General features: G+C 43.7%; 1 long non-coding RNA gene across 4 annotated transcripts; it reads right to left on the bottom strand.

Annotated features, from left to right (window-relative positions):
• Window positions 1-6,819: 6,819 nt before the first annotated feature.
• LOC127488760 (uncharacterized) lies at window positions 6,820-21,038 on the bottom strand. 4 transcript variants are annotated; one of them, XR_016221910.1, is made up of 4 exons: window positions 20,783-21,038; window positions 11,951-12,116; window positions 10,011-10,302; window positions 6,820-9,299 (listed from the first exon to the last, which is right to left on the bottom strand). It is a non-coding gene; the product is annotated as an uncharacterized LOC127488760 (long non-coding RNA). The 4 variants fall into 4 exon arrangements; XR_016221912.1 differs by having other exon boundaries at window positions 6,821-9,299; window positions 20,845-21,038; XR_016221911.1 differs by lacking the exon at window positions 20,783-21,038 and adding an exon at window positions 13,643-13,989 and having other exon boundaries at window positions 6,821-9,299.
• Window positions 21,039-23,425: the final 2,387 nt, after the last annotated feature.

Genomic DNA, 23,425 nt, shown 5'->3' with positions numbered 1-23,425 from the left:
TTAGCATACCTTAGAAATAGTGGCATTCTGTAGAAGCTGCAAATTTACCTACCAGAGTGGTGGGACATTTAGGGGATTTTAATAATTTCCAAAATTTATTAAAAGGAAAAATGGTAACATGGTAAGGGCTGGCTTCCCATGATTCCTAACCATCTTCATCTTCCTGCACTACACACCCTCACCCATCACCCTCATCCATCCATTATCCATGCCCACCCAGCAATGGCTTGCCTGGGCTACAGCTGGGTGCCCAGCCACGGCTGTGGGAGGGAGCTCCAATAGGAGAATAGCAGCTGTCCTAGGCACCTGATCGCAGCTGGGGGAGGGACATGGATAGCAGAGCACCACCACTCCAGTGGGCCCTGTGGGTACTTGCCTCGGCCAAGGGTGGAGACTAAGCCCCCACCTCCCTGTCCCCAGTTTTGGGCTCGCCAGAGTACACCTGTGAAATGCATGTCAGTAGAGAAGAATTGTGGTTACCAGTGAGTGAGGGGGAGAAATGGTGGATTAAGGACAAAGGAGATACATTGGTCATGGGGCACAAAGTCTCCAGTAGACAGGAGAAATGAGTCTACAGCTGTACTGCAAAGCATGGAAACTACAATGCTGTATTTCATATTTCAGCTTGTTAAGAGAGGCTTTTGAAAGTACTCACCATACAGTATAGGAGGTGATGAATGAATTATTCTGATTAGACAATTCCAGAATTAACACTTATCAAATGATCACATTGTATCCCACAGGTATCTATAGCTATTTCTCAGTTGAATAGTTTAAAAAGGCAAAGATTACCAGGCTAAACTAAAAAAGCTAGGAACAATACAATGTGTATTAATATAAAGAGAAATGTTTAATGATTTCACAGTAGGACAAAAATGATTCTTAAAGATTTGTTAAATTGAAAGGCAGAGTTAGAGAGAAGAGATATAGATCTTCCATCCACTGGTTCACTCTCCAGATGGCCACAACAGAGCTGTGCCAATCCAAAGCCAGGAGGCAGGGGCTTATTCTGGGTCTCACATGTGGGTGCAGGTGTCCAAGTACTTGGGTCATCTTCTGTTGCTTTTCCAGGCACATTAGCCAGGAGCTGGATTGGAAATGGTGCAGCTGGGACTTGAACCTGGGCCTGTATGGGATGCCAGTGCTGTAAGCTGCAGTTTATCTTTGTTTAACACAGCAGTGGCCCCAAAAGAAAAAAATAAAATAAAAACTCCAAAAAAAAAATAAAAACCAAAAAAAAGTCAGGGATACAAAGAGTTTAAAAGCTGAATGATGAAAACAATACATATAGAAGGGGCTGGGGCCATGGCTTAGAGGATAAAGCCGCCCATCTGCAGTGTTGGAATTCCACAAGGGCACCACTTCAAGTCCCACCTCCAGTGCTGGCATCCCATATGGGCACTGGTTTGGATCCCGATTGCTCCACTTCCAATCTAGTTGTTATGCCCTGGAAAAGCAGTAGAAGATGGCCCAAGTCTTTGGGCCCCTGCACCTCTGTGGGGGACCTGGAAGAAGCTCCTGGCTCTGGGTCAGCAGGGCTCTAGCTGTTACAGCCAACTAGGGAGTGAACCATCGGATAGAAGACCTCCCTCTCTCTCTCTCTGCCTCTCTTTCTCTCTGTGTGTAACTGACTTTTAAATAGAAAAATAAATCCTTAAAAAACAAATGTGTAACTGTTCGTATAGATAGACTCAAAGGGATCACATAAGTAAGATCAAGTGTCTACTAATAACAATAGATAGAATTAAAAAGGAGAGAATGATGCAACATGGGAAGCAGGCCACACAGCAGACTCACAGAATGACAAATGCCCTAAGCAGCACAATGATATCAGAATCAGCCTTAAGGCCTTCAGATCTAGCTAAAAATCCCATGAGAGCATTATAGGCATGGAAAGCCAAGGCACTGTAGCAAAAAAAAAAAAAAAAAAATCTACATAAATGATCTCGGTGAGTGAGACCCCAGTAGAAAGAAGAGGACATCAAAGGAGGTACCTTTTTCAGAAGGCTAGAGAGAACTTTCAACTTTTCTTATGTCCCTGTCTACACACTAACAGAATTTGTGGACTCAAAAGGCTTCCATAGCCTTGGCAGCTCATGACAAGAGCCTCGGTGATCACTGACATCATAAATAAAAGTGTCAATTGTTAAAAACAATAGGAGTCACTGTGTACTTACTCCCTATGTAGGACCTCTGTCCTTAATGAGTTGTGCTATGAGAATTAATAGTAAAACTCATCTTCAAGAGTACTTTAGACATTGTGTGTCTTTGCAAACTGTTGAAATCTATACTGAGCTCTAAGTGCTAGGCCTTAGGCTAGTGGAGTCCAGGTATTGTGGTAGCTGGAGAAAGCCAGTTGATAGGAGATCCCTGTGCTTCTCTCTCCCTTTTGCTCTGTCTCTTAAGTTTCTCAAATAAAAAAAATTTTTAAAATTTACAACCCTAGAACCCAAAACCAGAAGGATATTAGAGAATTCTTCAAACTTGTAGTAAATAAGAATCATATTCCCAAATGGACAGTGAGTTATTGAAGAAACCACATGGGAAATTCAGAAATAAGATGATTAGAATCAAAGTACAACACAAATTAATGGACTAAATGCAAAGCAAGGCTTAGGAGGAAATAGCTGTAAAGATCTATATTTCATAATAAAATATAAAATAAGTTATCTGCAATTCTACCTTAAGAAACCAAAAAACAAAATCAGAGAAAACTGGAGCCAAAAAAGGCAGAAGAAACAGAGAGTGGAGTGGAGTAGGGTGGAGAAAGGAATGTGTGTGCTCCCCACTTTGTGTAGGAAAGACACAGTGCTGTGATTCTGGCACATAGCAAGGGATGCTTCTCATACCAAGAGCCAACAGCCTCTGCACCATGATATCAAGCTACCCTACCCAAATCTTATTTTTCAAATAAAGAAATCTTGAAAAACACAGATGTAAATAATCAAGCCCTCTTATTATCCTAAGCTTCTAAGGTAAACTTTTTAACATTTATTTATTAACATTTTTAACATTTATTTTAAAGGCAGAGTTACAGAAAGAGAAAACAAAGAGACCTTCCATCTGTTGGTTCACTTCCCCAATGGCCACCACTACAGGGATGGGCCAGGCTGAAGCCATAGACAAAAGCTTCATCCTTGTCTCCTACAGGGCTACAGAGACCCAAGGACTTGGGCCATCCTCTCCTACTTTCCCAGGTGCATTAGCTAGGAGATGGATCAGAATTGGGCCACCAGGAATCAGACCAGTGCCCATATGGTTTGCTACTGTCACTGGCAGCAGCTTAACCTGCTATGCCACAATGTCATAAAGATAAGCGTTTCTAACTCAGGCCACAATAAAGGAGGAGAAAATAGCTTACAGGAGATGACTAGAAATTTGAAAGGAGTCAATCAAATGGAAATTTAAAAAAGCTGCAGTTCAGAAGATGATTGAAAATGTTATTAGAGGTTGCCCTCATTGTGGCATAAAATGTTAAATAAACCTCCCCCTTCAGTGCTGGCATCACATATGGCCACTGATTCAAATCAAGTCCTGGCTGCTCCACTTCTGATCCAACTCTCTGGGGTGGTCTGGAAAAGCAGTAGAAGATGGCTGAAGCCCTTGGGCCTCTGCACCCATGTGGGAGACCCTGAAGAAGCTGCTGGCTGCTGGCTTCAGATTGGCCCAGCCCAGGCCATTATGGCCATTTGGAGAGTGAACCGTGGATGGAAAACCTCTACCCATGCCTCTCTGTAACACTGCTTTTTAAATAAATAAATAAATCATTTTAAAAAACAGAACAATGTTTTAACTAAGACATAAAAAACCCACCAATTTCACCAGTTCATTGAGTCCTATAATTACTTTTTTTCTCTTTTTTCTCTTTTGATCTCCATCAGCAGTTTCACAATTCTGTCTTTTTTTTCTTTTTTTGAGTTCTAGAAATTCATGGTTACTCCATTGATCTTCCATGAGAAACCCATATTTATAATTATTTTTAATGGTCTTATAAATATAAATCCTCCTGGAGAAGAACTAGAACTGTGGATGACAAAGACAAAATCATCACAATTAAAATTTTTAAACTAATTTAGCAATTTAGCAAAGGAGATGCCCACAGGATTTGAAAAAGCACAGCAGTATTTTACAAACCAGTTCATCATTTCAGGCAATGATAACACTGGAGCAATTTCAAAATTCTTCTAAAGTACCCAAAGGACCCCCCTCCCCTTTTTTAAGAACAGCAACTTGTAATATTTCACCACTGGACTTCTCAATGTTACATAACCCTTGGAAAACTTACATCAATAACATTTCTATATCAATGTAACAACTTAAAATTTATGATATTGCAACTAGATAATAGTTTTCATGTAAAGTGAGCCTAATTAGCCATCATCTCTGCAAGTTGAAAACCACATCCTTTGTTGATTTCCAGGGATCCACAAAGAAATCAACGTCAAATCAGTTAATTTAGAACTTTTATTTAAAAAAAAAAATGTCAAGGATATCAAAATTGAAAAAAATACTTCATTAACATAGGATCTCTGATTATTATGAGGTAATAATCATTCACTTATATAAAGAGTCAAATTATGTTTAAATATATTTAATACATATTAAGTATATTTAATATTTGATTAGTAGAAATATATACTTAAAAGATATTAAAAATCAACTCTTAACATTCAGTTTTCTAAACCCAAAGATAGAAAATATATGAGATTATCTTGACAAAACACAAAATTTCTTTCCCTCATGTAATTAGTTACCAAAAGATAAAGAAAATCCTTTTGTACTGTACTTCTTCTAATGGGAAGTTCCCCCAGATAACTTAGAAGTTAAACCTAATGGAAAGGTACCCAAACTTAGACATTGAAATAGTATGTGTGGAATCTGTAAGCATTCAACCTTATAAAAGAATGAGAACACTTAGAAACAAGTACACCTGAGGTGGGTGCTGTGGAACTGCAGGTAAACCACCGCCTGCAGTGCTGGCATCCCATATGGGGGCAGTTGAAGTCCTGACTGCTCTACTTCTGATCCAGCTCTCTGCTATGGCCTGGAAAAGCAGTAGATGGCCCAAGTACTTGGCCTCTCGGCACTAGTGTTGGAGACCCAAAAGATGATGTTCCTGGCTCCTGGCTTCAGATTGGCATAACTCCAGCCATTGCAGCTTTTTGGGGAGTGAACCAGCAGATGTAAGACCTCTCTCTAACTCTCTCTCTGCCTCTCTGTAACTCAGCCTTTCAAATAAATACATAAATCTTTAACAAAAAAGACAATAATACATCTTAGAAACAAAAGCAGAAAAAAAATCCATAGAACAGTTTAAATACATCTAGAAAAGTCAAGTATAGGGGCCAGTGTTGTGGCATGTTGTGTAAAGCCAGCCCCTGTGACACAGGCGTCCCACATGGGCACTTGTCCAGTCCTGAATATTCCAGTTCAGATCCAGATCCCTGCTAATGCACCAAGGAAAATAATGAAAAATTGCCAAGTCCTTGGGCCCCTGTGTGAGACCCAGAAGAAGCTCCTGGCTCCTGGCCATTGTGGCTCAGGTCTAGGCATTGTAGCCAGTAGACCAAAGATCTCTGTCTCTTCCTCTCTCTCTGTGAACTCTGGCTTACAAATGAAGAAATCTTTACAAAAAAATAGGTACTCTTAATATCCTAGTTTTCTAAGATAAACATTTCTCTTTAAGATTAATTCATTTCAAAGGTAGAGTTAGAGAGAGAGAACAGAGAGAAAGATCTTCCCATCTGCTAGTTCATTAGCCAAATGGCCACTACAACCAGAACTGGGCCAGGAAGAAACCACTGCCAGGAGATCCATCCAGGTCTTCCACATGGGTGCAGGGTCCCAAGGACTTGGGCCATCCTCTCCTGTTTTGCCAGGTGGATTAGCTAGGAGATGAATCAGAAGTGGGCCACAAGGAATCAAACCAGTGCCCATATGGGTTGCTGCCATCACAGGCAGCATCTTAACCTGCTGTGCCACAATGTCAGCTGTAAGGACAAGCATTTTTTTTTTTTTTTTGACAGGCAGAGTGGACAGTGAGAGAGACAGAGAGAAAGGTCTTCCTTTTGCCATTGGTTCACCTTCCAATGGCCGCCACAGCCGGTGTGCTGCGGCCAGTGCATCACGCTGATCGGAAGCCAGGAGCTAGGTGCTTCTCCTGGTCTCCCATGTGGGTGCAGGGCCCAAGCACTTGGGCCATCCTCCTCTGCACTCCCGGGTCATAGCAGAGAGCTGGCCTGAAAGAGGGGCAACCAGGACAGAATCCGGCGCCCCAACCAGGACTAGAACCCAGTGTGCCAGCGCTGCAAGGTGGAGAATTAGCCTATTGAGCCATGGCACCGGCCTGAGGACAAGCATTTTTAATGAAAGGCCATAACTAAACAATAAAGGAGGAGAAAATAGCTTATAAGAGATGGCTAGTTGTTGGAAAGGAGTCAATCAAATGGAAATTTTAAAAAATTGCAGTTGAGGAGAGGGTTGAAATGTTATTAGAGGGGCCAGGCACTGTAGCGTAGTAGGCTAATCCTAGAAAAGCAGTTGGTGGCTCACTTGGTTAACCCTCCACCTTCAGTGCTGGCAACCCATATGGGTGCTGGGTATAGTCCCAGTTGCTCCTCTTCCAGTCCAGCTCTCTTCTGTGGCTCAGGAAGGCAGTGGAGGATGGCCCAAGTGCATGGACCCTTGCACCCACATGGGAGACCTGGGAGACAGGGAGGAAACACCTGGCTCCTGGCTTCGGATCCATACTGCAATGGCTGTAGCAGCCATTTAGGGGTGAAGCAATGGAAGGAAGACCTTTCTGTCTCTCTCACTGTCTAACTCTATCTGTCAAATAAATAAAAAAAATAAAAAACAAGAAGTTGCAGTTGATTAGATGGTTGAAAATGTTATTTAGAGGGCATTGTAGGCTAATCCTAGGAAAGCAGTGCAAGGTGTGCTTGAGCATGGGGGATATGCAAGAAGCTCCTGGCTCCTGTTTTGGATTGGCTCAGCTCCAGCCATTGTGGGTATTTGAAGAGTGAACTAGTAGATGGAAGACATTTCACTCTCTCTCTCCCTCTCTTTATCTCTCTCAAAATTTTTAAAAGTTATTAGACTGGGGCAGGTACTGTGGCATAGAAGGTTAAACCTCCACCGCAGTGCCAGCATCTTATATGGGTACCAGCTCAGTTGAATCCCAGCTGCTCAACTTCCAATCCAGCTCTTTACTAGTGCACCTGGGCAAAGCAGAGAAATGTGGTACTTGAGCCCCTGAACCTGTATGGGAGACCCAGAAGAAGCTCCTGGCTCCTGCCTGACCCAACCCCGTCATTTGGGTAGAGTCATTGGATGGAAAATCTTTCTTTCCCTCTTTCTCTCTTTGTATCTCTGCCTTTCAAATAAATAAATGTGTTGTAGAAAGTTATTAGACTTTAAAATCAAATATGAAAACCTCTTGCAAAAAATTATCATTAATATTTATATTTTTGTAAAAAAATTACTAACTTAATGTGGGGTATAAATCCTAGTTTTATTTATTTGAAAGAATTCCAAAAAAATAAAGACAATGAGAAAGTGATCATCTGGATCACTTCCCAAATGACTGCAGCAGCTAGAGCTGGGACAGACTGAAGAAGCCAGAAGCCAGGGAAGTCCATGTGGTTCTCCCACATGTGTGACAAGGGTCCCAGCACTTGGGCCATCTTCTGCTATCCCAGGCACATTCACAGGGTGCTGGATTAGAAGTGGAGCAGTCTGGACTCATGCACTCTTATGGGATGCAGGTATGATAGACTGCACTTAACCTATGATGCTGGCTGTACCTTGAACATTTTTAATGTCAGGGCTGGAACTGTGATGTTGTGGGTAAGGCCACCACCTATGATGCTGGCATCCATATGGTCCCGTGTCACAGCTGCTCTGCTTCAGATCAAACTCCCTGCTAATGGCCTGGGAAGAGCAGAGGAAAATGGCACAAGTGTTTAGATCCTTGCCACAGATGTAGGAGACCTGAATGGAGCTCCAGGCTCCTGCCTTCAGTCTGGCCCAGTGCTTGCTTGCTGCAGATGTCTGGCATTGAACCAGTAGGTTGAAGATTTCTGTCCCACTCTCTAACTCAGCCTTTCAAATACCTAAATAAAACTTCAAAGAATTCTAAATTTTGGTATGTTGATTTAGAATTATTTTTATTGGGGCCAGCACTGTGGCATAGTAGGTTAAACCTCCACCTGCAGTGCTGGCATTTCATAAGAGCACTGGTTCAAAATGCCCTAGAAAAGCATTGGAGGATGGCACAAATCCTTTGGTCTCTGCACTCATGTGGGAGACTTGGATGAGGGTCCTGACTCTTGGCTTCAGATCAGCAAGATCCAGCCATTGTAGCCCTCTGGAGAGTGAACCTGTGGATGGAGGACCTCTCTCTCTCTCTCTCTCTCTCTCTCTCTCTCTGTGTTATTCTGCTTTGCAAATACTTAAATAAACCTTAAAACAATATTTCTTATCCTTGATAACTTGATTTTTTTTACTTTGAACTTTTATTTGGCAAAGCAACACTGCATAAACTGTGCAGTAACAAATGACAATTTACACAGAATGTTAAATTCATATACATTATTAGCAGCAAATTAGAAATAAATAAATGAAAAACCACTAAGCTACAAATCCCCTATCACTTTTAGAGAGAAAGAATGAACTCTGTCAGTTATGTCCAATCTGAACAGCAGTGTCTACAGGACATCACCTGCCATCTTAAGTTTCAGTACTTACAGATGCCTACTTGGAAGGTAACAAAGCAGTTGACTGTATCTACAACACGCTATTCTGTGACACCACCTCAAAAGCTTTAAAAAGAAAGCTTATCTATATTTTCTTAGTAGCATCTAACAGATATCCAAATACCAAGAATCTTAACTTATGAATGGTGGTGTTATCTGATACACAGAAGAAATTTGGTATATTAACATCAGAACAAAATTAAGTGTCCATGAAAAGGAAAGCCACTCCTCAAAATCAGTCATAAACTAAAATTTTCCATTTTGCAGAAGCCCTATTTTCCTATTTTAAAGTAAACTGTGGGCATGTGAAAGAAGTAACTCACACATTCCTTCCTATTCTGCAGCCTTCCTCTGCCAGTCAGGCTCTCTGCCTCTGAGGAATAAGAAACCCCTACCAAACCACACATTTTCATGCTGAAAGTAACAGTGTGAAGTCCAAGTGAGCTGTGATGCTGTTGGTTTCCAAAAAGCTTTAAGGCCTGAGATGAACAATCCACTGAAATATCGTGGGCTGGTCAAGCTGATGCTCTTAGAGTTCATCCCCTGCACATGTGGAAGAAAAGAGCAGAAAATAAAATCACTCCCACCTAGACCATTGTTTTTATCTGCTAAAGGCACAGATACCACCCCTACCAAAGGCTTCATTTTGACTCTACCATCTTGTAGGTAACTTATTGTTTAGTGATAACTTAGCAAGTAATTTTGAACAGCTGTGTATAACAACTTATAAAAACATTTACCAAAAGGCCCAATCCCTTCTATATATTTTAAGCCAAGAGTACATGTATTTAGAAAAATCTATCTTTTACATTTAGCAATTCATTTTTTATTTTTTCATGAGCATTTATCATTTATTGAGGAAAAAAAAGTCATGCTACTGCAGAGTAGCCCTTGGTCTCTCTAGCTGCTACACTGCTTTATCTCTCTGCAGCCACTGTAGGTCAGAGATGCTCTTATCCCTGGGCAGGAAAACCTGAGGTCTATTACCTCATGTCAAATTGCATAGGAGCCCCAAATCAGTAATCCATCCCATGATCACCTTGATGAGAGGATCTGGGTTGCGCATGGCACAAGCATCATGAGCCATCAGGGGTGGGATTCCCTTTGTACCCAGTCATCCTCCTCACCTTGCACAGCTTGTAGTTCAGTTTGTATACCACCTCCTGCTCATGTCTGCCACCACATGCCTTCTGCTGTGATGTAGTGATCAGCAAAATGGCCCCTTGGTGTCAAGGATGAGGCAGAAATGCTCACCTGTCTTCTCGATGCTAGTCAATGTTTGCTCCATCTCACATGTATCCATGAATGCAGCAAGGTATGCAACATCAGTTTGAACCTGGTTGCTGATTCTGATCAAGCACTGCATACAGTTCTTTACCTCCTCTCCAGTCACTGCATACTTGAGTCCATTTCTCAGGCAGATGAGGAGAGGGAGACACCCTTAGGTTGCAAGGACATGATGATGCACAAGGTGCCACAGCAAAGTGCAGAGAAAGCAAAGACCACCAATTCATTTTGAGCATTTATACTTAGATTGCCTGAAAAACTAAAATATTAGATAAGTATGGTTATTCTTAGGTTATGATCTTGCCAAAGAACAACTTTAAAATTGAACTTCATAGAAAGCAAAGAACATTGCATCACTTTCATATATTCTTTGTGCTTAGCTGAAAAATTATATTTTGATTTTAACACAATAAGCACAACAAACTTTTAAACATACTACATGTACATGTATATAAGGCATAGCATACATTATGAGACAGAGAAACATAGAAATCTCTGCAACAGTTTTTAAATCTTTTAACTCCATTACCTGACAAATAATCAGGCCCTTATGGCTCACCATGTGGGTTGCCAATTCAACAGAGATGAATGTTGGCAAGAGGAAAGAGCTTATTTCTAGAAGCTGGCATCTTGGGGAAAGATATTTATCCTTTTTTTTAAAGATTTTATTCATTTGGGGCCCAGCGCTGGCATCCCATATGAGCACCGGGTTCTAGTCCTGGTTGCTCCGCTTCCAGTCCAACTCTCTGCTGTGGCCCAGGAGGGCAGTGGAGGATGGCCTAAGTGCTTGGGCCCTGCACCTGCACGGGAGACCAGGAGGAGGCACCTGGCTCCTGGCTTCATATCAGCACAGCGCCAGCTGCAGCAGCCATTTGAGGGGTGAACCAATGGAAGGAAGACCTTTCTCTCTGTCTCTCTCTGTCTATAACTCTACCTGTCAAATAAATAACTAAATATTTTATTCATTCATTTGAGAAACAGAGCCATGGAGAGAGGGAGAGCCAGATAAAGGTCTTCTACCTGCTGGCCCACCCCCAAAATAGCCAAAATGGCCAGAGCTGGGCTGATTCAAAGCCAGGAGCCAGGAACCTCCCCAGCTGGGTGTTGGGCCCAAGCACCTGGAGCATCCTGCACTGCAGAAAGCCGAATCAGGAGAGAAGCCAACATGCACATGAAATGGTGCCCACAAGGGAAGCCAGCACTACAGGTGAAGGCCCAGCTCTCTATGCCACAGCATGGCTCCAAGAGAGAGCTCTTGATGTAAAATGTTCTCTTTCTCCCAAAGAGTTTTTAAAGGACAAGGGTAGCTTCAGGGGGAAGTTAGAAATAAAATGATGAGTCACCTTAACTGATGATATGTAGATGTCCAAGCTTTTTTTCTGATGGAGACCTCTTAACCAGGGGAGTCAGCATCAGTTGGTTGGAGGATCCTTGTCAGTGGGGTCAAAAGTCCACCATTATGAGGCCAGCACCATGGCACTGTAGGTTAATCCTCTGCCTGTGGTGCTGGCATACCATATGGGCACTGGTTCTAAGCCTGGCTGCTCCTCTTCCAATCCAACCCTCTGCTGTGGCCTGGGAGAGCAGTAGAGGATAGCTCAAGTCCTTAGGCCCCTGCACCTGCACGGGAGACCTGACTCCAGGTCGGCACAGCTCTGGTAGTTGAATTACTCTGGTAGCTCCAGAGTAATTCAGGTAATTCAGAATATCAGTAAGTGGTTTTTGCTATACAAAATGTGAAAAGGAAAAGGGAAGGAAGATGGTTTTCTTATGGTTACAACTCCTTTTTAAAACTCCCAATCAAAGAAAAATAAATAAATGTTCTAATCAATTAAATATAATTACTTCTTGCTTTTAGTAACCTCAGTTAACCCTATTGTTCCACAGTTGAAACCTGAGAAACTTACTTGAGCATTTAATTTGGAAAGCAACTCTAGTCCCTGTGATGGTACTGGACACTAACATATATAAAGATAATTATATCTTCATTTCAGGTTCAGTTGGCATTCTGCTTGAAAAACACCTTTTATTGCATTAATTCTTGTTCCTCACAGTCAATTTCATCAGAGGCATCTGTGGAAATTTACAACAGGTTTTTAAGAGATCAGGGAGCCAGGAAAGTAAGGGTTTAGTTCAGGTAGGAGAGGGGAAAGTCTGCAAACTAGGGTAGTGTCCATACCACTCAGAGAGCAGGCCAAAGCCACGTGCAGCAAGCACCTCGAGCTGCTATCCACCACTTATCACCAGCAGCAACGCAGAGGCAGAGAGTGTTATTTAAGAGAGAGACGTAAACATGGGTTCATACCGAGCACCAGGAACCAGCCACATGGAGGAGCATCTAGGCCTGGAAGCCTAGGGCACGGGGCTACAGCAAGCCCCTCCTGGCAAGAGGTCAGGGGAGAGAAGGGCCAGACACATCATGTCCTAGGAGTTTAACCAGCTTCCAAAGGGGAGTGGTTAATTAACCTGATTGGCTGGTTGGCACCCAGGTGTGGCCAGGTAGGGGCATGACATCACACAGAGGCGTGAAGGCATGGCCTTCCAGCTCACAAACCTAATCAATTTTAACCTGTATGCCTGCCTACTTCAACTCTGACTTTCAAATGAAATAAATATTTTAAAAATCCACTTAACAGCCATCTTCTCTTAAATTTAACACATACACAGGCCATGCAGTATTACAATAGGACACCACTTTCTTCTTAGTAATAGGATTAGGTTTGTGAGCTGGAAGACCACACCTTTGCCACACCCCTGTGTGGCCTCATGCCCCTACCTGATGCCTTTGCCATGCCCCTGTGTGGCCTCATTCCCCTACCTGCCCACACCTGGGTGCCCACAAGCCAATCAGGTTAATTAACCACTCCCCTTTGGAAGTGGGTTAACAGTCTGGCCACGGTGTAGCCACCTGCTCTTCTTCCCTGGCCTCTTGCCAGGACAGGGCTTGTTGTAGCCCTGCACCTCCAGGGCGCAAGGCCTTCAGGCCATGTGTTCTAGGCTTCCAGGCCTAATGGTCATCCATGTGGCTGGTTCCTGGTGCTTGGTATGAACCCCTATTCACCTCTCTCCCTTAAATAAAGCTCTCACTCTCCTATGCATCTTTCTCACTAAATAAAAGCTTAAAACGTACCATGCTGCCTCGTTTATCTGTGCTGGTATTTAGAATTTTTCTCTAAATATTAGGCAAGAACCCTCTTGGGCTTATTAATATCGAGGATTTAGTAATAAGCCCACGGTGAATCATATGGCACCCCAAATTGTGGTAGTACATGTGGCACCCCGGATAGCATTTCTAGGGAACTTTAAGGGGCCACAATTTAGTGTGGATTTTATGGGGTATTCTCCGATTTCACACAAACCAGTACCACAAAAAATGACCTAAGCCAGGTCCAAATTCCATGAACCCAAAGAGCAGAGACAGAAATTTCAGTCTCAGAGCTGTTGACTCTGTACACAAATGGAAGCCATTGTCTTAATAGGTAGCTAATGTGCAGCAGGAAGAGAAAGGACAGCTGCTGGATGTCCCCAGAGTCCCAGCCACCACGTTAGCTCACAAGCTGCTCTGGGGAGGGAGTACAAGTGGCCATTGCCCTCCTTACCAGTGTGAGAGGGTCAGGCCACTTGAAGAATACACCCGACTTCTGGTTCGCTCACCAATGTGGTTATTGAGCGAATAATCCAGCTCTTGATGCTCGCCGCTTCAATTCACCAAAGATGAGGCCTGGCCAGAGGAAAAGGTTTATTGCAAGAAGGCAGCAGCAGCCTTGGGGAAAGAAAAAGAAGTTTCTCTCCATCCAAACAGGTGCTTTTCTACCAAACCACGCAGTACAGAGGATTTTTAAAGAGACAGGGTAATTGGAGGGTGAGGATTCAAATAAAACAATGAATCTATTCAATTGACAATTATGCAGATTGTCAGGCTTTGTTCTGAGGCACATCCCACCACCCAGTCAGAGGAGTCCAGGGTGTCACCCCAGGGGCTTTCTGCCTCAGTTGGGGGAGGGGGGAAAGGGTTCTTTGTCAGCTGGGGCAAAAGCCTGACACTCCTAATCATCTCCTTTTTTCAGTGGGCTTCTGAAATTCTTATGCAAATATTATTCACAAGATTACAGCAACAGAGGGTGCCTTCATTAAGGTAAACATTTGAAAAGGAAAAATGCATTTATTGTGGTTACAGGAGTACCATTCTGTTGGAGGAGGGTATTTGAGGGCTTATAAAGAGGTTTTAAGGAAGGGTGTGCTGGTGTAAGGACTAGATGACCTAATGGGGAGTCCTTTTAAGAGTGGGCAAGACACTTGCTTCTCCCCAGAACCTGTCTATTAGCAAGACAGAAGTGGAGAGCCCACTCCTCTGAGTTTCATTTTCTCATGAGAATAGAAGGGAAGTTAACAATCCCACCCTTCTAACCTAGTTTTACCACAGAATTTGCCTATCAGATCGTTCCCAAGGTTTTTTGTTTTAACAAGAGCAGGCTAGACAAGATTATGATTCTGTCCCTCTGATAGATTGTTAGCTGTTATTATTCTGCTCATCCAAATTGTGGTTAAAAAACTCCACTCCATTTTTCAGGTCTCCCTCTCTTGGGGACCCCTAGTGGCTGCTGTGGCAAGGTTTCTCATGTAAATAAATCTTGCTTTGCTCACTGCCTGTCCACATGGAAATTCCTTGTGAGACATGCATCCCCATCACCCTCCTTCATCACCATTTTCCCCCCATTACTTTGGTGTGGTGAAGTCATGGAAGAGTTGACGGTCTCTGGTTTCAGATGTCATGGCTTGTCGCTAGATCGATGACAAGGCTTAAGTTCTCCGATTCCTCCTGGTGGTCAGCACCTGTGTCCTTCAGCTCTGCCTCAGCCTAATGGTAGAACAGAGACCTGGGGCTCCCCTGCTCTTTTAAAAACCTACTGTAAATTTCCACAGATGCCCCTATGAAGTTGACTGTGAGTAGAAGACTTAATAATCACTGGGATTTCTAAGGGTTGGGTGTCTGGGTGTCTACTTCTCACTGTTTCTACACACACACACACACACACACCCCACTCATGGACAAAATATTTCCCAGGTGCAAAATTAGGTAATGTTATCAGACTCAATAACCTCCTTTGCACCAAGCAAACAGGTTTCTCCTGGTGTGCCTTTATTGGAGGGGCAGGGTTTTGTAGTGTAAAGTACTGGGCTGCTTTCCTAGGCCTGCTTCTAAGGCTGCTGCATTCCTTCTGCAGAGCACATGTTTTGTTTCCCATGACTGCTTTCACACACATAGGCTAATTTCTATCTTCCTGTCTAAAAATATTATTGCCTTCCTGGTCCACAGCAGAGAGCTGGACTGGAAGAGGAGCAACCTGGACTAGAACCCAGCACCCATATGGGATGCCGGCAGGTGGAGGATTAGCCAAGTGAGCCATGACGCCTGCCCCATGAAAACCTTGAATAGAAGAATACCCTTAGAAACAAAAGCTGAAGGAATTGTCTGATTACATGAAAAAAATTAAACACATTAAGAAAAGACAGAAGAATCAAGTATCCTATGACCTTAGGCTTCTAAGACAAACAGTTTTAATGTTAGGTCACAAGAGTCAGAACCAAGGAGGAAGAAATAACTTACAGGAGATGCCTAGAAATTTGACAAAGAAAATGACCAATTAAGTAGAAACTACTAAAAGGAGAAACTGCATTAAAATAGATTTCAAAATGAAACAGCAAGATTATTACAAATATGTATGTTACCAGAGGGAAGGCCATGGAAGCTGTGGGGTTCTGTCTTCACACAAGAAAGAATTCAGGTGTGAGACAGAGGGCAGAGTGCTAAGGCTTTGTTGGGGATAGGGCATCTGTCAGGACGGAAGGGACAGAAAGAGCACCCACTCGCTCAGACTGGGGAGAGTGAGGTTACATGGTTGAGTGGAAATACACCTGGGCAGGTGGCTCAGCAGAGAGGCAGAGGGCAGAGCAAGCAGTCTGCTTAGACTCCCTAGGTTTTTAAGGGAGTCTGTTTACCCTCCTCCCCCTCTCCTCCAGGACAAAGGATGGAGAGTCCAGGTGGAAGGGTTTGTTGGGTGAAAATTAGCAAATTCCTCCCCAGATTTGCTGGCAGACTAGGGGGGCTTCCCTTAGGGCATCTGAGGAGGTTTTATTGCCCCATGTAACCAAGTAACCCATTTGGTCCTGAGCAGAGAGAATTCCCCTGGGAGCTTTCCTGGGGGGGGAGGGGAAGGGCTGGGACCCCCTGGGAGGTTATCGGGGTCTGGGGTCTGAGCAGGACTTTGAAGTGCAAGTTGCTGGGCTTCCAGAGCTTTCACAGCAGGTGCTGGTCTTCAGGCCTGCCTCACAAACACATAGGCTAAATTCCTGACTTCCTACCTAACATATATACGCTTTGAATAACCTTATTGCTTTTGCATAGTGAAAAATCCATAGTTCTATTTCATTGAACTTTCATAAATGCTACCAAAGGCAATCTAGATGAGCCCTTGCAAGAGACTTCCTCCCTAGAGACCCCGTTTCAAATCCTAAACAAGGCTCTTCTACAAGCACCCGCCTTGAGCCTTCCTAACCCACTTAAACTGTTCTTCACTCTACCCTTCTCCAGCCCACTGTTACTTTTCATCCCTGCTCTTCTCTCAACCCAGCTACTCTCCTCCCCACTTCTCTCATCCCCTTGAACCCCATTCCTGTCCTGACTTCCTTGATTTTTTCTGACCTCATCACCTCAGACCTTCATCACCTCAGACACTCCTATTCCCAAAGCCCTGCATTGGATCATTAATGGTAGTGCTTCTAAAGCTCCCCCTTTTCCCACTGGATATGAAATAATTGAGGGGCATCATGATGTCACCTCCTCCTCTCCCTGCAAAGGACCATAGAGGCTGGGCCCCTACCTCAAGGCACTACCTCCCAACAGGCCAAGTTATTAGCCTTGGTTCAAGCCTTCACCTTAGCCAAAGGAAAGACAGTCAATATATATACAGATTCCCGATATGCCTATAACATTTTGCATTCCAATGCCCAGATACGGCAAGCCCGAGAGACCCCTATAATAAATGGCAAGTTGATTAAAGCTCTACTTGAGGCTGCCCAGCTGCCAACAAAAGCTGCTGTTATTCACTGGAAAGGACACCAGAAAGGTAAACAATTCCTATCTGAAGCTAATAACAAGGCTGATCTGACAGCTAACACAGTGGCTCCTGGGGAGAGGATCCCATCTTTTCTCTGTAACTTAGCTCCTGTGTATTCAGACCTAGACATCTCTTAGTTCCAACAACAAGGGGCATCTAGAAAGGACTCATGGTGGTTTCTAGATGAAAAACTAATACTCCCTTCTTCTCTCCAAGTTACCTTTCTAAAGAACCTCCATTCTCTCTATCACTCAAACTCAAACTCTCTTCTTCACTTCCTGAGATCACATATACACCTAACTCCTGCCATAAGAGAAACTCTGCATAACATATCTCAGACTTGTAGCCCCTGTCAAACTGCTAACCCCAATTCTAATATCAGGCCACCCCATTCCCCACTCACCAGGCCCATGGATCACTCCCAGGAGAGGACTGGCAGATTGACTTCACCCATATGCCACCAGTTAAGCAAACATGGTACCTTCTGGTGATGGAGGACACCTTCCTGGAGTGGGTGGAAGCTTCCCCCACTACTAACAAAAGAGCTTCCACCATTTCCACTATATTAAATGATATTAACCCAAGATTTGGATTGCCTGCTTCCATCAGTCAGACAATGGACCAGAGTTTATCTCTAAAATAACTCAAATAGTATCTGCCTCTCTTCATAGCTCATGGCATTTTCACATCCCCTATCATCCCCCCTCCTCAGGAAAAAGTAGAATGGATGAATGGAATTTTAGAACAGGCTCTAACTAAACTCTCCACCCAGGTTTACTTGGACTTGGTAAAACTCCTTCCTTTAGCTCTGTTAAGAATCGGATCTCTTCCCCAGAAGCCCTTAATGCTTAGCCCATCTGAAATTCCCTATGGAAGGCCTCTTTCACCTAGCTTCCCTCCCCTACAGAGCTCTGAAGCTATTCCTCCTCCTCTCTTCTTACTGAAATGTGCGATGACTTATGGATGTATGCAGATACACACCTACCCAAACCACACTCTCTGCCTCCCGACTATATCCCTACCTTTCCACCTGGTGACTGGGTTTATCTAAAACAAAATGAGGCTGCTCTAAACCAAAGTGGAGCGGGCCCTACCAGGTGATATTGACTACCTCCACCACAGCCAAACTCAAAGGGCACCCTCCCTGGGTGCATTTTACTTCATTAAAACTAGTTACATCTCCCTCATATAAGTCCACCCCAACAGGACCCACCTCTCAGGTCGACACGCTAACACGATGCATTTACAAGGTAACTCTGTCTCATTTTGGCCGTTGTTTCCACCATGGGCCATGGCTCTAGTGTCTCCTTTTGCCCTCATAATCATAGTGCTCCTATTTCTGCCATGCATAATTAACCCATTCCAAAGGTTCTTGCAGAAACAAATAACTGCTATATCTCAAGCCAACTCACAGGCACAACGCAAGGCTGCTCTTCCTCTTCAATCAATCCAATCCCAAATATAGGTCACTGCTCAAGTCCTGGCTCCATGTCTAAGCCCCCTATCAGCAGGAAGTAGCCAGAGAGAAATCGGCACCCCTCTCCTCATCTATACTCAGAGTCAGGATTGATGGAACAATGACATAAGCCTCAGCCATTCTCCCTCATTGCCCAAAATAGGTAAACACTGGAATGTAGTCCTTGGAATGTATTCCTTGCCCTTGAAACTCAACTGGATTTCACACCCTATTGCATTCATACCCCACCCCTTACAGCCACCTGAAAGACCACTTGTTCTTAACACCTGAAAGACCAGTTCCAGGAATTCCCCTCTGCCTGCTGGCCCCTACCCAAAATATAAAAAGGCCCAGCCCCTGGGGTTGGGGACTTCTGCCCTGTGATCCACTAATGTGCATGTGGGCAGTTGATCACCCACCTCTACAGACTTATTTTCTCTGAAAAAAATGCAGTCTGGCTGTAAATTTGTACACTGCCCCCTCTCTATTCTGCACCTCTTTCCCTAACATTTTGGTGCCCCAAATGGGGAAGCAAAAATCTGCAACTCTTTTCCTAACAATTAACAATGCTCAATTTTGAGAAACTCATAGAATTAATTTCCTTCTAATCTCAGCCAAAGTAATCTCACACAAAATTATCTGCTACAAATCTTCTGTAACATTTTTATATTACCTAAGTTATTTATTCTGTTTTGTTCCTCTCTCTCCTTGCCAAACACCAGTTTTATTTCAGGTAAGACAAAGATCATTTGCTTTCTTTGTTATTCAAAACACATCTTGAGTACAAGACACATTCTCATTCTCGAATTTATAGCTTCCTTAACATTTTTCTCTTCCCTATCTATTGGTTCCTTAATTTGCAATTTAAAATGATCCTAAAAAGCCTCTAAAATAAGAACAAAGCATTTTAATGAAACATAAAATTTCAAATTATTTTAAAGTAGTCAAATCCAAAAGTCCATTGTCTTTTACAACGTTTACAAGACCAACAGTACAAAAGTTTGAAAACATTTCTTTTATGTTTACCCACTTATTATTAACAATTTTTAAAGAAACTAAAATATTAGACTAGTATGGTTATAATCTTGAGTCATGTTTTGCCAAAGAACAACTCGAGGAGTTAAATTTTACTTCAAACAGGAATTAATGAACATTCCGTTATACCACTAACCTGCATCATTTTTTTCTTGTCAAAATCGAACTTTTATGACTTTGAGTATCCAAAAAAGTAAGTATAACTTTTGCTTGACCAGCAAACCCAGGCACAAAACATGTCAATAACCCTGAAAATATTTTAATTTGTATCTATCAACAAAGTTAAAACAACCTATCAGATACTTACTTAGGTCACATGAATCAAAAGATATTTGAGGCCGGTGCCACGGCTCACTAGGCTAATCCTCCCCCTGCGGGGCCGGCACCCTGGGTTGTAGTCCCGGTCGGAGTACCGGATTCTGTCCCAGATGCTCCCTTTCTGGGCCAGCTCTCTGCTGTGGCCCCGGGAAGTGCTTGGGCCCTGCACCCGCATGGGAGACCAAGAGGAAGCACCTGGCTCCTGGCTCCAGATCTGCCCAGCGCTGGCCGCAGCGCCATTGGGGGGTGAACCAACAGAAAAAGGAAGAGCTTTCTCTGTCTTTAACTCTTCCTCTCAAAAAAAAAAAAAAAAAGATATTTGAGTTAATTAGTTTTAATTTATGTGAACACTCATTTGCCTATGTCAGTTAAAACAGAGCTCTTAAGGAATTTTTTACCATTCAGACATAATATACAACAATATACAACATACACAAATACACACACACACACACACATATATATATAGCATATATGAGAAGGAATAATGTCATTTTGAAATCAGACACAACCCCCTAAATTCCACACTGAAATGTGGCCCTTAAGTTCCCCAGAAGTGCTATCTGGGTGCCACATGTGTTACCAGAATTTGGGGTGCAATATGATTTCACCATGAGCTTATTAATCCCCAATATTAAAAGCCCGAGAGGGTTCTTGCCTAATATTTAGAGAATTCTAAATACCGGCACAGATTAACGAAGCAGCATGGTACGCTTTAGGTTTTTATTTAGTGCGAGAGGTGTCTAGGAAAGTGAGGGTTTAGTTCTGGTAGGAGAGGGAGGAAAGTCTAGAAACCAGGGTAGCATCCATACCAAGCAGGGAGCAGACAAAAGCCACGTGCAGCAAGCACCTTGAGCTGCTATTCACTGCTTACCACTGGCAGCAAAGCAGAGGCTGAGAGTTAGGTAAATGTAGGTTCATACTGAGCACCAGGAACCAGCCACATGGAGGAGCATCTAGGCCAGGAAGCCTAGAGCACATGGCCTGAGGGCACACGTCCTGGAGGCACAGGGCTATGGGAAGCCCCTCCTGGCAGGAGGCCAGGCAAGAAAAGAAGGCCCAGACACACTGTGTCCCAGGCTTTTAACCCACTTCCAAAGGGGAGTGGTTAATTAACCTGATTGGCTGGTTGGCACCCAGGTGTGGCCAGCTAGGGGGATGAGGTCACACAGGGGCGTGGTGAAGGTATCAGGTAGAGGCATGACATCACACAGGGGTGTGGCGAAGGCATGGTCTTCCAGTTCACAAATCAATTTTAGCCTGTATGCCTGCCTACTTCATCGCCCCTTTTTAAAATATTTAACTCCTTTTGAAAATTATCGACATCACAGAATTCTTCCTTTCAATAATTTAATTAACCATAATTTTTTTCTCAATTAGGACTGGCAGGAATAAAATCTTAACATAAGCATTTAGTTTGGAAAATAACTCTAGTCCCAGTAAAAGAGTTGAACACCTACACATGAAAAGAAAATCGTGTCTTCAGTTCAGATTCAGTTAGCACCTTAATAAAGAAATATTTTGTAGTGCATTATTTTTCTGATTCTTGTTCCCTGCTGTCAATTGCACCAGGGGCTTCTGTGGGAGTCACAACTGGCTTTAAAGGACCAACGGGACCTCAAGGGCCTCCTCATTCTTTAGAATGCAATGCAAACAAATCCATGCATTATCACAATGTTTCTTAGTTATGAGGCCAGAAATATTGCCTGTCCTTATCAGCTCAGAGGGATTTGGATGGAATTAACATCTAATTACCTGTATTTTAACCAAGATAAACAAATTTTCACACAATGACTCTTCCAAACAAAATTTCCCTTGTGGAGGGACTGATCAAAGAGTCTTAGAATATCATCTCCCCAGGGCCGGTGCTGTGGTGTACTAGGCTAAAGCCTCTGCCTGAGGTGCCGACCTCCCATCTTAGAGCTGGTGTCCCATACAGGTGCCAGTTCTGTTCCCGGCTGCTCCTCTTCTGATGCAGCTCTCTGCTATGGCCTGAGAAAACATTAGAAGATGGACCAAGTACTTGGCCTCTGTGCCCATGTGGGAGACCTGGAAGAAGCTCCTGGCTTCAGATCAGCCCATCTCTGGCTGTTGCAACCATTTGAGAAGTGAACCAGTGGATGTAAGACCTTTCTCTTTGTCTCTCCCTCTCTCTGTCTATAACTCTACCTCTCAAATGCATAAATAAAAATCTTTTAAAAAAATCTACCACCAGTTGGTACTGGAACAAATGACCTAAGCCAGGTCCAAGTGGCATGAAACCTAAATGTCAGATAAAGAGGATTTCCAGTGGGTATCATGTTTGATCTAAGCAGTCTTGGAGCCTCAACTCCCCAGCAAACCCCATTTCTTTGTGTCAACAGATATTCACAGGGAGCTGATGCCAAGGCAGGGAGAAAAGGGAGAGTCCCCCAGAAAGGATGCTTGGCCTCTGCTTGGGCTGCCTCTGAAATCCCTGCCCAGGGTCTGCTCATAACCAGCAGCCACAGCTGAGAGCTGATGCAGGGAGACAGCCTCACCCCCCTAGGAAGAGCTGTGCTAAGAGGACTGGGTTGTGGACTTGGTGACCTGCTTTCTAGCTGAGGGGAATTCTGTGATCCAGGAGGAGAAAGAAGGGACAGGGATCCCAAAACTCACAGCTCCTCCCCCCAAATTCCATGTATGAAGTCTGGATTCTCCCTGAGGACCCACGAATCCTAACCACACAATTTGGAAAAATACAGAGCTCTAGGGCTGAGCCAAAGTCACCACATTCAGGAATGAAACAAGATATCCAGGGTCCCATGCCAGCTGCCAGCCCAGCTGCCATCCTGCAAGAGGGAGGCACCTGGCCCCCACACACTCACCTCATTCCAGATTCTGAGCTGCCCAGGCATCCTTCTGAGGGCTCTTGTACTGAGAGAAGTGCACAGAGAGGCAAGGACTGAGCATCTGGCATCTCCATGAGCAGCAGACTAGAGAAGCTGTTTAGCAGCATACAGAAAAAGACCTCATGTCGCTCTTTATTATTGCTCCCATGTGTCTGATTGGACAGCTTGCTGAGCCAGTGAGCAGGCAGCACATCAGATGATGCAGCCAATCAGTCACACCTACCAGCTTTCCCCAATGGATTGGGGGGAGGGGTGCAGTTCAACCACCCTGTGGCTGGTGGGGGAAGTGAGGGTTAAGTCTTGGGCTCAGGTCTGGTGGTGCTCATGGGGGCCTAGCTATCCTAAGAGCCAGGGCTGCTGTCACCTTCCTGCTGACCCAACCACACAAGATTGGAGACCCTCCCTCCACTGTCTGTGATCCCGCTGGGATCTTAGGACCTGGAGCTTCCAATAACCTCCTTCACAAGGGATGCAATTCACTCACAATTTACTGAATGCGGAGCTTTTCATCCTCTTCATGTTGTTGGCTTAATTGTCTTTTAGGTTTTTCATTTTGGTTTTTAATGATTAGAAAATATTTGCTGG

The sequence above is a fragment of the Oryctolagus cuniculus genome, chromosome 15 (genome assembly GCF_051225735.1).
Source record: "Oryctolagus cuniculus isolate XC-2025 breed Fujian yellow rabbit chromosome 15, ASM5122573v1, whole genome shotgun sequence".
NCBI classification, from domain to species: domain Eukaryota; kingdom Metazoa; phylum Chordata; class Mammalia; order Lagomorpha; family Leporidae; genus Oryctolagus; species Oryctolagus cuniculus.
Note: the sequence above shows the minus strand (reverse complement) of the source record. Positions and strands in the feature narration are given on the sequence as shown.